The sequence below is a fragment of the Aythya ferina genome (assembly GCF_964211825.1).
Source record: "Aythya ferina genome assembly, chromosome: 7".
NCBI classification, from domain to species: Eukaryota; Metazoa; Chordata; class Aves; order Anseriformes; family Anatidae; genus Aythya; species Aythya ferina.
In genome coordinates this window covers 28224533-28239093 of record NC_140302.1, presented here as the reverse complement: position 1 = coordinate 28239093, position 14561 = coordinate 28224533, and the positions used below count along the sequence as shown (strand labels likewise).

General features: G+C 35.3%; 1 protein-coding gene across 6 annotated transcripts in view; it reads right to left on the bottom strand.

Moving 5' to 3' along the window:
* VTI1A (vesicle transport through interaction with t-SNAREs 1A) overlaps nucleotides 1-14561 on the bottom strand; it is a 268623-nt gene that overhangs the window by 186686 nt on the left and 67376 nt on the right. The gene's annotated exons all lie outside the window — the stretch shown is intronic.

Here is a 14561-nt window from a genome sequence, read left to right as displayed (position 1 = left end):
GCTTTTAAGAATGTAAAAGTTTTCACAACCCTGAAGCACACCTACATAAATTAATTTTTGGATCAACTACTCTGATTTTCATGTAAACAAAGTAATATCTTCTGGAAAACATGACAATCCTATAAACAGAAAATCATCTTAAGAAGCAGAACTGTATGCTTATATGTACTTCACAGATTTGCCAAAGCATGAACAGTGAAAGCAGGTATCAGTAAAGTATTTTTCAGTCAATACCACACATTAACACCTTAGAAATGTCTTGTGTTTAATAGAGGTAATTTAAGCACTTTCTAAAAGAAGAGTTTTTTTGGTATTAATACCAGATTACAAAAAACCCTGAGCAATATTTTCATTCAGATTGCAGTTTTCAAGCTGTAATTGCTTTATACAAAATCCACTCTAGTGTTATCACTCAATATCATCTTCACTGCTGTACATCTGAAGATAATTTTGCAATAAAACTTAATTGATAGAGCTTATTTTTCACTAATCTCCTAATATAGAAAAATGAAAAAACTACTAACAGTACATATTATAAGCTATGACCCTCACAGTGCAGCATATTTCTAGTTTATCCAACTAAAATAGATCCATTTGACGGCATCAAATATTTTATATACTTTAATAATGTAGAGACTTTTTCCCAAAATAGGAAGTAAATGGAAAATTCTCTTAATAAAGCGAAACGTGGAGAGTAAAAGTAATTCACAGAGGCTAAGCAGAACATCTCATCTCAACATTACTAGCTTGTGCCCCACTAACCATTAGTGCAAAAACTCAAAACATTTCAGTTATGGAAATCAGTGACTATGTTGTCAGTAAAATATACTGAGAATTTAAATTCTGTGATTTTATAGTTTGTTTAAACTGAACTCTTTCTTACATACCATGTACTCTGGATTCTCAGCAAGACTTTTAAAAAATTAAGACATTGTGGATTATATTATTCTTCCTTCTCTTTTGAGTATGTTAGATCTACTATCAATCTTAAGAGCTTCTCATTAGCTAAGTAAACAGTTCTTGCAGTTACAAAGCTAGTTATTATAAGGCCAAATGATGCGTTAGATGTTCATAGCAAACAGGTGCAAGACAACCATTAGTGTACCATGAGAACTGACACCAGCACTGTCTTCTGATATTTGGGATTCAACCACTGTTGCAGTCACTGCTCCTGAACAGATCAGATAATGGTTGAAAAATAAGTGGTTTGCAGCATCTAGGAGCCGTATTTGGCTCACAGTTTGTCTAGTTGCCTCAGACTTTATTCCCAGTCCTACTACCACCAAAATTCCAATGGACAATTTGGCACTTTGAATATCCAGGTGCTGCTCTGCAGTCAGTATGATCTGAAAAGAGAAAATCCTAACCTGTAAGACAGACACAATCTCTCTGAACGAATTTTCCACCCTCCCCAAATTTGCCATGTTCTCCCATCACTTCTGTTTCAATCTCTTGTGGTAGGATCCAAACTCTGTGGTTACTCAAAGCCAAAGATGAGTCAAAACATCAAAGAGAGAAGCAGGAAAACTGTTTGTACTATTCAGGATGATGCATAGACTTCTGCAGGAAATGCCAAAGGATAGATACTGCCTTACCTGGCCACTCAGGACTTCCGTAAGATAGAAAAGATGACGCATAATCACCACAAACATCCTTCCATATCTATACCAGCATCAATTCCTGAGACTGAGATTAATCTAGCTTGGTGCTGCATATTTTTCTTTTCTTTTATTTTTCTCTTCATTTAACCTCATTATGCTTTGGTCTTCCCATCTACAAAATGAATATAATACCATTGACCCCGTCTCTCAGGAGGATAACGTGGATGCACAAACAAAGTTCTAGGAGCTCATGGTATTAAAGGGCAAAACTGTACTGCCATCAAACTAGCAAAAAACTGCAGCCACTTCAGTTTGAAAAAATTAAACTATTGCCTTATTTTTGCATTTGAATACCTCTCATGCTGTCATTTAATGAAGGGAAAGTTTTTTAAACATAGCAATCAGTTTGCCAAGATCACTGCAGATGTATCAGACAGAATTAATGACTGTAAAAGGCTGACAGACTCGTGCTTTGTCTTCTGTGAATGAAAACACTACTCTCCAGACCACATAAAAATCAGCCTCTGCCTTTTTTGGCAGTCAGATCATAACAAGGCCAAAGTAATATTAAATCATTTATGAGGTTTTTAAGTTTAAATATCAAAGTGATATATATGCAGAAGAACTGTTATGACATTTGAATTTCTGCAATAGACATTTTTTAGACATTTCAAACTATGTAAAACCTGACATTTCAGTGTTTATATACAAGACCCGCTATGATACAAAATAACACCTCTCCGCCTATACTTTGTCATTTAAAACTTTTTTCTTTTTTATATAGTCAGATAGCTATACTTCAACTTGCTCCAGAGTAGGTTCTTGCCTAGAAACCTGTCATCCTTATGCAAATAGGAAAAATCTACTGTATATTAATTATGATTTTTACAGTGATCACTTTCAGTTTCCTCGTTTCCAGTAGTCAGTCTTTCATCCCCCTTATTATTCATGTAGAAATGTTCTTTTGGCAGCTAAAATATAGTACTTTTATGCAATGTTTTGATGAGGCGCACCAGAGAAAATGAAATGAAATGAACCGGACTACCTGAAAAATGAAAACAACGAAGGTGATAACAAAACTGTTCAGGGTATTATTTTCATTAGATATGGGAAATAACATGTACTGCTCATCAATTATTCCATAATGTACAACGTCTGTCTCCCCTACCTTCTAACAGCTGGGATTGAAATGTTTTGACATGCTGATCTCTAGGTGGAAATACTGAAGGCGTTAAAATATAGATATAAATACGTGATAATGAAGAACAAAATGTGTACCATTTTCTTGCAGTCATAGTTTGCAAATTAACAAGCTGCTATTGATTTTTCTTTGAGGTCAATAACAGCATTTATTGATCTGAGAAGTTAATACTCACTGAGGTCAATATTATATCTCAGGGGTCAACAAATCTGGATACTGACTTCTATTTCCTGTCCATACATAAATATTACATAGGCAAAATGGGCACATTTAATCTTTGGAGATATGAAAGCACTGTGTTTGACATGATACAAAAATCCAAAAACATAAAAAGTTATAGATAGAGCCATTTTCTTACAGTTTTCAACACTCTACACCATATAATAGTCTATAAGTACCGGCTTCATGAAATTTCTCAGTTCTGAATTTAATACCTCCGAAGTTTGCAATGGACATTGCTGGATTTGTGGTATTATTTCTCAACACCAAAATAAGTCTCATTTATAGGCTGCCTCATATCAACTGGAGATTAACATGGTTTACCAAATTAACATAAAGTTCACTATAAAAGTACCACATATATACAGTTCTGGACTTTCTGATTCTTCTTCTGTCCCATTTTTTTACTACATGACTTCCAGCAAAAACAGGAGAAATACTTCTAGTGCCTTTAATGGATCAGGCCCTTGTCATTTTTCTTCTGATTTGTACTCTAACTCAAGCCTTCACAAGTCTAAAGGAAAACCAGAAGCAAGCCATTTGTCTCCTGGTAATTTACAAATTCATTACAATTCAATGAAATGAACACTCATCAGCTACCAAAACATGTCTAAGGTCCCCTACAAAATGGTGCAAGTGTGTTATGTAAAGCACTGCAGAAGAATTAACGGTCTTGTTTGTTACGAAGGGTCCAAGTTTTTAAAAATATTTTAAGAAACGTGTGATTATGCACTTAACTATGTATCTATGAGGAAAATGAAGTAAAATAGTAAGAGCTGCTATTTACAAACATATCGAAATACATGTTCAATTTAACTTAGAAGTGGAAATGTGTATTTAAATAACTGCACTTAATCTTATTTTAAAACAGTGATTTTTGTAACGAAACACTTCCTAGGTTTGCACAGCAATTAAAGCATTCCATTTCCACCAAAGAAAAACCTTTCAAACAATTTTTTTTTTTTTTTAATTTTAGAGGTAGTTAGGAGGATATGCCATACCTGCATATGCGTCTTCAGATCCTGAAGGGATTTATATTTTTATTGAATTAAGTTTCATCCTGTCCCATTTTTATATGAACATAAAACAGTACACTTGTTTTATAACTATTAATCTGTTTCTTGAGTCTAATCTACAGCCTAAGAAAGTAATATTTTCTCTGCATCAGCTGGGTAAATTAAAATGTAAAATAATTAAGACAATGACTTCCCTGAAGAATAAACTGGAATGACAGAATTAGGTAAAGTGTTAAAATTAACATTATTGTAAATAATTATGGTAAATACTTTATCCTGTACATGATATCGTGATGCATCATACAGATTATGTTGATGCTAGAATTTTTATTGCAGACACTTGTAATCAAAAATTATTGCATCTATGCGGATAATGAATACAGTAAAGACTAAAACACCCCCTTCATCTAACCATTTTGCATATTTGAAGTACGCTAAACACTTGTCTGTCTAGATCATACAAGAGAGCTAAACAGGAACTAAACCTCCAAATACATGAACACTCTCCAAAATCTTCACATTCATAGTCACAGAGGCCATGAAATATGGAAAAGCTCATCACAGAAGAGACCAGCCAAGCAGATGTAAAAGATTACCTTTGCACCAAAGTTTATCTTTGCAAGATACACAGTGTAAACTGTGTGATGTATTTCACAAAAATGCAAACCATAACATTTAGCTACTCGTGATACCTGTATTCAGATATCATTGCACTGAGCTTGACCCCAGTACAAGCTCACGGAAACATATTTTTGCAAACCTTTTTGCTAACATACTGACAAAAGGGACAACCACTCTTCCCCAGTATGCACATCAATGCATGCATGCACACATATCTGGAATTCAATACAGAAATATTTATGCTCTGCCAATAACTGCCACTGGGCATGTTTACAATCACGAGTGTTTATTAGAAGTGTGGTGACTAGGCCAAGAGTATAAAATTCCATATAAAATTTAACGTTTACATTTTTGAGCTAGTGAAATAATATGAGTTAAATATTAACAAAATGCTGAAAAACAACAACAAAGTGATAAACAACTGATGCTGGAAATTAGCACCAACGGAAGAGTTGGCAAAATATGGAACACAAACATCACAGAACCAGTAGAAGGAGCCCCACTAATTTAAATGAGTTAGTATGAAGAAGGCAAGGCGGCACTGCTGTGCCAAGAAAAGCTACAAAGAAGAGAAGAGAGATGCATGTAAGTGACCTAGGACAGACTGAAATGAAATTATTTTCAAAATTGTAGTTTTCAAAGACGTGGAAAATGGTTTTGTGGTTCTGGTTCCTTAGAACGCTCGCACTAGCACTAGCATCTCAAAACAAGACTATAACAACTCAAAATTGCATATGTTAGTCCAGAAAGAAGACTGCAGATCAGCAGCTGAACTCACTTTAATGTGAAGTGAAGATGGACAGGAAAGCATATCCTACACTGAACTTGAGTCCTTCGACAAGAAATGTAGAAATTTCAGTTTTACAGTATACATAATTTACTTACATAGTACTCAAGAAAATTTCACATTACAGGCTACTAGGCCTAAATGAGTCTCATTGTTTAAAAGTGAGATAGTACTAACAAGATCCAGCTGAAGAGATCCAAACAGGGACTTGGATGGCATTATACTTGTAAAAATCAGAGGTCATGTCCTCAACTGTAACACTAGCAAAAATCTCCAGTACTTCACCAAACTTGCATGTTTGCACATGCAACATACATTTTGATAATATATTTACTCTAGAAATGCCACTAATTATAGCAAAAAATATATATTTTAAAAGCATGGTAGTAAAATCATTAGAATAAAATACTGTATGATATGATTTAAACTAGATGAAGAAAGAGTCACTCTTCCGTCTTTCTATACTTGGGTTAGAATGATGTTTTTCAACCATCTGTTTCTATGTCTTGCTTCAGGACAGAGTCTGGAGCTTTTCTCCCCCCTTACTTCTACCAAAAGAAAAAAGGTTTTTTGTGTAACAATAATTCTTCAGTCCTAAGTTGTAAAAGGGCAAAATGCTGCACTTGAAAGATGATCTACCATGAGAACCCTTTGATATTGACTTTACCTAGAAAAGCATGTTCAATACAAATAATTTTTTAATGTTAAACTTTGTTCTCTAGTGCAATTGGAGGAAAACACTGTTATCCTGACAGGAAGTAGAGGTAGAAGGCTTCAAACAAGAAATGTATAAGAAACAAAAACAACTAAGGTGTATTTTATTTTTTTCAAGTCTAAGCTCATCAACTTTTCTTCTTGATGTAAGTTGTATATAAAGAGTCTTTGCCCAACAAGACCTCATGCTGTGCAAAATCATCGGTGCCCATGTAGTGAAAAATCTATTAAAAACTACTGAAAGTCAGGTTGTTTACTTAGGCATCCAAAATGATAACTCAAAGTCTACTTTTTTAATGAAATATGCAGCTTATGTTCTATGGAGAATTAAATCACCAAATTCATTTGGTGATTTAATTACAATCTGTAGTTGTAATTCTGTTCACTTGTGCTCTTTAAAAGGTTGTGACAGACAGACTGCCATTGCAAAGCCAGCATCACTTGGAATCAATTAATTTCATTGGGTAGAATTTCTAAAGAAACTTGTATTGTATAGGATGGAAGAAGAGGAAAAATCAGGTAAAAGCATAAAGTATCTAGGGACAATATATCAGGATTTTTATTCTATCCATTAAAAGCTAACTATCCTAACTATTGCCAGCTAACAATTTGTAACTATCTAAAACTTTTTGTTCAGCTTCTCTACAATTTATTTTTCTCAGGGAATATGAAACCTGACCAATAATGCCTCTTAGGCCAACACAAGCTGAACATCTCCTTGCTATAGGCAAAATTAATTATTTTTTTTTGTCCATCTATCAAACAGGTTTTATGGAATTATAAAGACAATGTGAGTATGTTAGAAACAATCCTGACATCTCTCAGTGACACCTAAGAACTGTGGCTGAGAATGTTGTACAAATGAGGAAGGAGATTATATATTTGGAAGAAAGACAAACTTCAGACCTTTTTCATTATCTCTTTGCCATGCCAAGGCAGACGGAAAGCTTACTCAGACAATTAGAAACAACAGCTACTGTTCATTCATCTTTATACCGTTCACCTTCTCTTCTTGCTTTGCCTTACCTGATGATGAACTAAGGCAAAAACATATACTTCCTGTGACAAGTGACATTCATCTTAACAGGTCCCTATTCCAAACTAAGATGTTTGCAAACTATAAAATAAATCCAGAGAAGGCTAAAGGTGAAAATTAAATGAACATTTGAAAACCTGAAGCTTGAGCATCAGTTACACTACTCAACATTTTAAGTACTAGCATTTTAGAACTGGACAAGAAATTCTGAAGTGTGACCAGAGCGGGAAACCTCCCTGTAGCTAAATTATTTCAAGAGTGAAAGGTGCAGGTAGTATAACTTTAGACCACTTGAAACCTTCAAGTTTTTATTAGGACATAAGTCTACAAAAGCTTTGCTATGGACTTTGGAGTAAGGTACAACGAATATCTCCATCAATGAACACCATCCTGTACCAGTAAATAAATTAGAGAAAGAGGGTCAGCACCAAAGATGACATTGACACTGTTTTCAGTGATTCAGTAAGAGGTTATTTCCTGTAGAACAATCTGCACTCTAGAGATTGTCCAATACCGTGCATGTAAAATAATGTTTTGAAAGCTACTTTCTGAGTTCAGACAGTTATAATTCAGATGCTAATATTATTCACAGGTGTTATGCAAGCACAAGGTATTTGTAAAAATATATACATATTTCAATCTATTAGACTATTTGTCTGCAATGCATATGGGAAGTACTTAAGCACAAAATCCCTAGTTTCTAAAACAGTGTTTCCATCATGATGTCATTGAATAAAATTCACAATCTGAAAATTATGTGTCCATTATATATAATGAAGTCTCTTTAAGAAAATATCATAATGTTTTGCTCATCCAAATATCAGTCTCAAGCAACCTTATTTCCACTGAATTCCTGCTCCTAATAAGACTGAAGTTGAGCTTTCCTGTGATATGAAGCACAATAATGAATTACTGAGCATTAACTAACATTAAACGGTGACTTCTCCAAGGACAGCAGACAAAATGGCCAAATTCGGATCATTCTTACCTATTATACCTTAGCAAATCTGAACTACTGAACAGATATGACATTCCTTATTTGCTGTATTAATGGTATAATCCCAAACCTATGGAAGTGAACAGATAAGCATCCATTTTCTTGGAATTCAAGTCAAAAGGTGCTGAGTACCCAAAAGATAAGCTTTTAACGGAAGTGATCTTACAATACTGCATAGAATTTGAGAAACTCTAGAAAATAAGTTATCTTTTTCTCCTGAAAGAAGGATTTGGAAAAGTCTTCTCCCCCCAAGGTTTTAAAGTATTTTTGGTACCCTGAAGCAGTTAGCAGATGATACTTCACTAGTGAAAAGTCACTGTTTCCTTACTTTGTGGTACCACTGTTCTGACCTGCACCATTTTTACATGACTAAGAAAGCAAAGCATACAATCTGAGCAATACCAATGAACTCCTACTACAGGCTTTATCATGGGCAGAGTCCCATTAGGAGATCCTGTACAAAGAAAGTGGAATTGAAAGGTTGGCCCATGGGCATATTCCAAACAAATCCAGTGTTTTATCTGTCATTTATTTCTGCCTTAAAATGCTTGATAACAGAACAGGGTAACAGTAAGCATTTTACATATGTACAAATATATGAATATACTCAAACAACCTATCTATACCCATATCTCAAACAAACAGATTGTTGATACTTCAGAACGCATTTTCAGATATCCTGCATTTGAAACAACATACACAAATACAGAGAGAACGGTCTTTGAAAACCTCTAGACAAGGTAGGAGTTTTTTACTGGGTGAACTTTTCCTGACCACAAACACCCAATACCCATAACTGCTGCTGAATCAAATCTTCAACAGGAAACACAAAGCTAAGGAAAATGGGGATTGTGCCAGAATTCGCATAAACATGCAGGATTATCTGGAAAAGGCAAAGTATTAAAGATGAAATTGGAGACAGAGCTAGGAAGGTCAGAGCTGGGAATGCTGAAGGGAAGGAGGATGAGAGTGCCAGGACAGAGGAGGTGGCAGCATTTGATGGCAGCTTGGTGATTAGACAAGCAACAAACCAGCAAGCAAGCAATATTCAAACTGAACTTGTAAAAAACACTTCAGTAGTGTAACAACCATGCTGTAAACCACTAAGGAATTGGAACAGTATTTTGGTGTCTCCATAACCTCCTGATGCTGCTTCTGCTCGTTACAAGGCAGTACCTCTCTACCCTAACACGTTTCCCTCCACAACCAGGCATCCGGGATACTCCTGAGGCCTGACATCCTCAGAAACAAAAATCTGTCTGCATATTTCTTCCTCCTCCTCACTTTAAAGCTTGGACTTCGAAGAAGGGCAGAGGGCTTAGGGATGTAGGAATTCAATATGCCACTTCAAAATGAATTTCTGAAACAATAAACAGATTTTAATAGAAATCAGCCAGCAAAGAAAAAAAATTATATATGAAACATGAAATACCATTGCTAGCAGAAGAAACAGGGATCATGAAACAGTTCTCTCTGATGGTGACTGGAAACTGCATAAAAACTCATTTCACTGCAGAAACTTTGGATTAAGATTTCAGTAGAAAGATGTTCTGGCATATCAAAGAAACACCTGAGAAGGAGATATTGGTATATGCTCCAGAACTGAGAAGCCCTCTTTCTCTAATGAAAGGTTTTACATACAGTATTCACATATACATGTATGAATAATTCATTAGAGATGAAATAGGTAGATATTAAGTGTAAATATCTGGGACAGGAATAGACTTTTTATTTAAAGCAAGGGGCACTAGAAGCAAGGTCCTGATTTTCAAAACTTGGTTTCCATTTCCATACTCTTAGTTATTTGCAGCTCAAATGTAATTGGAATATGCATGCACCTGAAGACAGAACATGGATATGAAGGTCTAGTGATGTTAAGCTAACACAAACAAATTACTAAGTATACAATATTACAACACAAATGAAGCAGTACCCTTGACACTAGTCTAATATAGCCTTACTTGTATAAATATTAGGGTTTGTTTGTTAAATTAACACTGGATGCTAGAGCCATTTATTTTTTTTTCCCTAAGCTAAACACTTTTTAGTTTGGATCATGGCAACACTTACTCTATTGTCTGCTTGTAAATCAAGCCCCTAGCTTAGCAGCTGTAATGGAATGGAATCGGGTTAGTGAATTATTTCAATTTTTAAAGTTTCACATATCTTATGTCAGCTCTGGTGTACATCTCATTTGTGACCTCTGAACAGCACCCCATGACATATGGGGCAAGAAAGTCTTTCATGGCAGGAACTTCAGGTTTGGGTTGGACTATCAATAAAACAAGTCAGGAATCCCAACCTGTTATGTGATGCTGAGGACAATGTGCTAGTACATTAAGTTCTGCTAGTCACATCTGGCAAGAGACTTACTAAAGTGGTATTAAAATAGTTCCTTATTCCTGCTAATGTCTTTGAACCTTCAGGATTTCAAAAAAAACTTTTAATGCTTTTTCACTGATCCCTTAACTGTACTTTCACTCAGTTCTGCATCCAGATAAGACAATAATTACTATTTCACTACAAACTAAACACACTTCCTTGTCTCATGAAACTCTCATTTGCTTTCCGCACCCAGAAGGGTGCTCATACTTTGGGTGAAGGTCTGACCATCTGCCTGTCAGCTAGGCTACCACTACATTACATTATATATTTATGGTTCCCTTCACAAAGGGAGGTTCATTACAACAGGTGAAAGCCACTGAAATTTGCTTGGATCTCCTAGCACTGAGAATTATTCATGTCATATATGGGTGGTTCTGTCAATTGCTCAGATATATTTCTCCTTTAACTGCTCCAGAATTGCATATTTCTCAGATTTCCAAATAGTAAGAAGGATTGGAAAAATATTTTAACCAACCTCTAGTCAAGACTCTATAATTAGAAGAATAGAGTTTTTCTCTTCTAATTTCTTTGCTTTAAAAAGCACCATGTTTACGCATTAGGAAAGGGAAGAAAAACAGAAGCCAAGACTAAGTTTTAAGATTTAGTGAAAAGAATAAATATATTAGCACAAACTACAAACTCTTCTAGTAACTCAGATATCAAAAAGATACTTAGAGACGCACCATAAAAGCCAGTAGACATAAGCAATAAATGCAAGTTCAACACTTATTCTCAGATTACATGTACCGAAGGCTGCAGAAATATCTAAGGTTCATGAAGAAAAAAAAAAAAGTACCTCAAACACCTGTTGTAATGTGGTTTTGCCACAAAACCCTGCACAGTATTCAATGGTTGCATCTCTTTCATTGTAAAGAAATGAGTTGAAGTCTCTATATAAACAACAACTTTTTTTTTCCCTCCCTAGAAAGTATCTGGTTGTTGAGAAGAACTTACAGAAAACAATTCAAATGCAGATTACCATGGACCCCCACAACAAGGTTTCTTCTTTTTCTTGATCTAGTGGTTTACAATTGCACACTAATTTTTATCTCTGCAGATTAATTAAATGGAGAATTTTAAACTATTTCTCATCTAAAATAGTTCTGTCTGTAGCAAAAAAATATAAGACTTGTCAGAGAAAGGGATACCTTACTATGTTACACTCTGCAGGGAAAATAAGGAAGCTCTAGAATTCATTTTGATGTTGTGAAAATCTGTGCATGGGGAAACAAATTAAAATATCCCCCCCTCTAAACCAGGAAGAATTTTGTGATTGATTAGGAATAATTCAAAGGACTCTCCATTAGACTGAAACCAGCAAATTTCATGCATTTTGAAAATCTTTTCATACACGGAGGCTGTATGGTCAGACTAAATGATCTGAAATTAATTACATAGGGGTCTAGCTCAAGCCCAACAGACACAGAGGATGAGCTCGGGAAGTCTGTTAACACATTGCATTTAATCACCTATAAACTAAATAATGCTGTACATCTGAGTCCAGATGTGAAGTTTATGGAACACAGAGATACGGAGAGAAGGGATCACTCAGAAATCACAGTTAACAAATTAAAACACGATACACACAGCCATAGGGTGATAATTTAAGTACTACATCACGGTGAATACTGCAAAATGATGATTAGCCATTCTAGGTTTTAATATCACGAGTAAACAAGTGGTGTTGGAACAAGCTGTAAACTTGTTTGTTTACATCAAAGCTGATAAGAATAGAAAAATAATGGTGAATAATATTTTTTCAAAACAATATTTGGATTAAAAGCAAGCAGATGAGCACACTCCACATTATTACAAGCCTTTATTAGTACTTGTCCTACATGGTAGAAACAACAGGGACCTTCAAGATTCAAGCAGCCAGTGGTTTTCCTTATATGTCCTGAGAGCTGTCCCTCATGTGTGTTTGTGCTGTACAACTCAATCATTTAAAATCCAAATGCTCTTCTGAACTTGCCTACTCATCAGCTACTCAAATGCCTGTTACATTTGCAGCATACCCCTGAGAGCATTTAGGATAACATTCTCTTTACAACAGGCCTTGAGTACTATGGAACTGGTTAACATATACTAAAATTCACTTAGTCATTCAGAAGGTTTAGGCATAGATTTAAGCATCCTTGGTAAAAACAAGTGATAGCCAACAGCCTCTGAAAACCTGACAGCCAGTGTCAATTGTGTCTTAGAGATGGTGACACAAGTGGCATCCAATTCAGACTCCTCTGAAGCCTATGCAACAATGGCACTGCTTAAAGGAGGAATTCAGACCTTCCAACAGATCTCAGCTTGTATGAACAACTGCACGTAAGATGAAAGGGCTTATCAATTTAGAGATGCAAAAAGCAAAAAAGCTTCTAATTTCTCATGGTAAGTTTCAGGAATGGTAATGCAAAATTGTATTAAATTAGTTACGTGATGTCAGATTAATATTTAGATGATCACAGGGGCAGGTTAAAATAGTATATGAATTTTTGCTGATGAAGGTAATAAGAAAGTCCCAAATTTGATTCATTCCAGAGGTGAAAATGATCCAGCTTCATTACAATAAGGAGCATACACATCCATAATTATGAAAAGACATCACATAAAGAAAGTGGAATAGATATTTAAGGGTTGTCACCTTTGCATCTTCATCTTCAAAGAATCACAGAGTGGCTGAGGTGGGACGAGACCTCTTGAGATCATCTAGTCCAACCCCCTGCTCAAGCAGGGCTGCCTAGAACCAGGGACTGTGTCCAGTTGTATTTTTATTATCTTCAGAAATAGATAAACCATATCTGGATGGGTTACCTATTTCAGTGTTTGAACACACCCACTATACAAAAAAAGTGTTTTCTTATGTTTGGATAGCATTTCACAGGTTTTAATTGTTCCCCTTGCCTCTTGTCCTGCCACTTGCCATTGGTGAGAAGAGTGGCTTTCCCTTCTTCATTCCCTCCCATCAGCTATTTCTACACATGGTTAAGATCTCCCTGAGCCTTCTCTTCTCCAGACTGAACAATCCCAGCTTTCTCAACCTTTCCTCACATGGAAGATGCTTTAATTTTATTTTGCTGGACTCAGCAAAGTGGAGAAGATTTTTAATGCAACAACAGTAAGTATCAGGGCAAGACATGCTCTAAGAAGTTAACTGAATGATGAATTGAAACCGCAGAATGTTTTATTTTAACAAGACATCTCAACACAGAGTGATCATACAGTAACTCCAAAAATAAATTCTCTCATTGCACTAATCTATGCTCACTCATACCTAGAATCATCTTGATCCATGGCAGAAACTAAATATAATTAATTTGTTCCCATAAAAAATCTTCTGCAAAAATCTACATTAAAGTGATACTAATATGTTTTCAGAGCCATCATGCCCAAATTATTTAATACTAATATGCCATATATAGCTACACAACTAGTCTTCACAGAGCTTAGGCAACAAGAACTATATATACATGCATAGCTTATTATGAAAACTGAAGACCAACACAAAGATAGGACTGAGTGTAATTCAGTAATTGTACCTGCTTTTTGATACCAAAAACCACCTTTGCCATGAAAATATACATTGGCCCTCCAATCATATTTCTCAGAAATCACCATGGAGATGAGCAATGGAAGTTAACGTGATCACCATCCCTACAAATCATATTCCAAATGGAGTGAAAAAGGATATCAGATATCCCTTCCCCTAAAAGATCAGGCTGAATTCATGTGTACAGTTTCCTTGTGAAAGATCCAGACTCAACTACAGCACATCAGGAGTCATTTTGGATCAATTTAAAATAGTGGTTCCAAAAAAAAAAAGAAAACACCACCACGTGCTATGATCATTGATGGAACTGAATTGAAAATCTGCAGCAAAGCAAATTTAATTGTTATCACATGTCCATCTCTAAATCTTATTTCAGCAGATGATGCATTAGTAATTTTCCCTGTCCCCTCCAAAATCTACACTGTCTGTTCCATACTTAGATT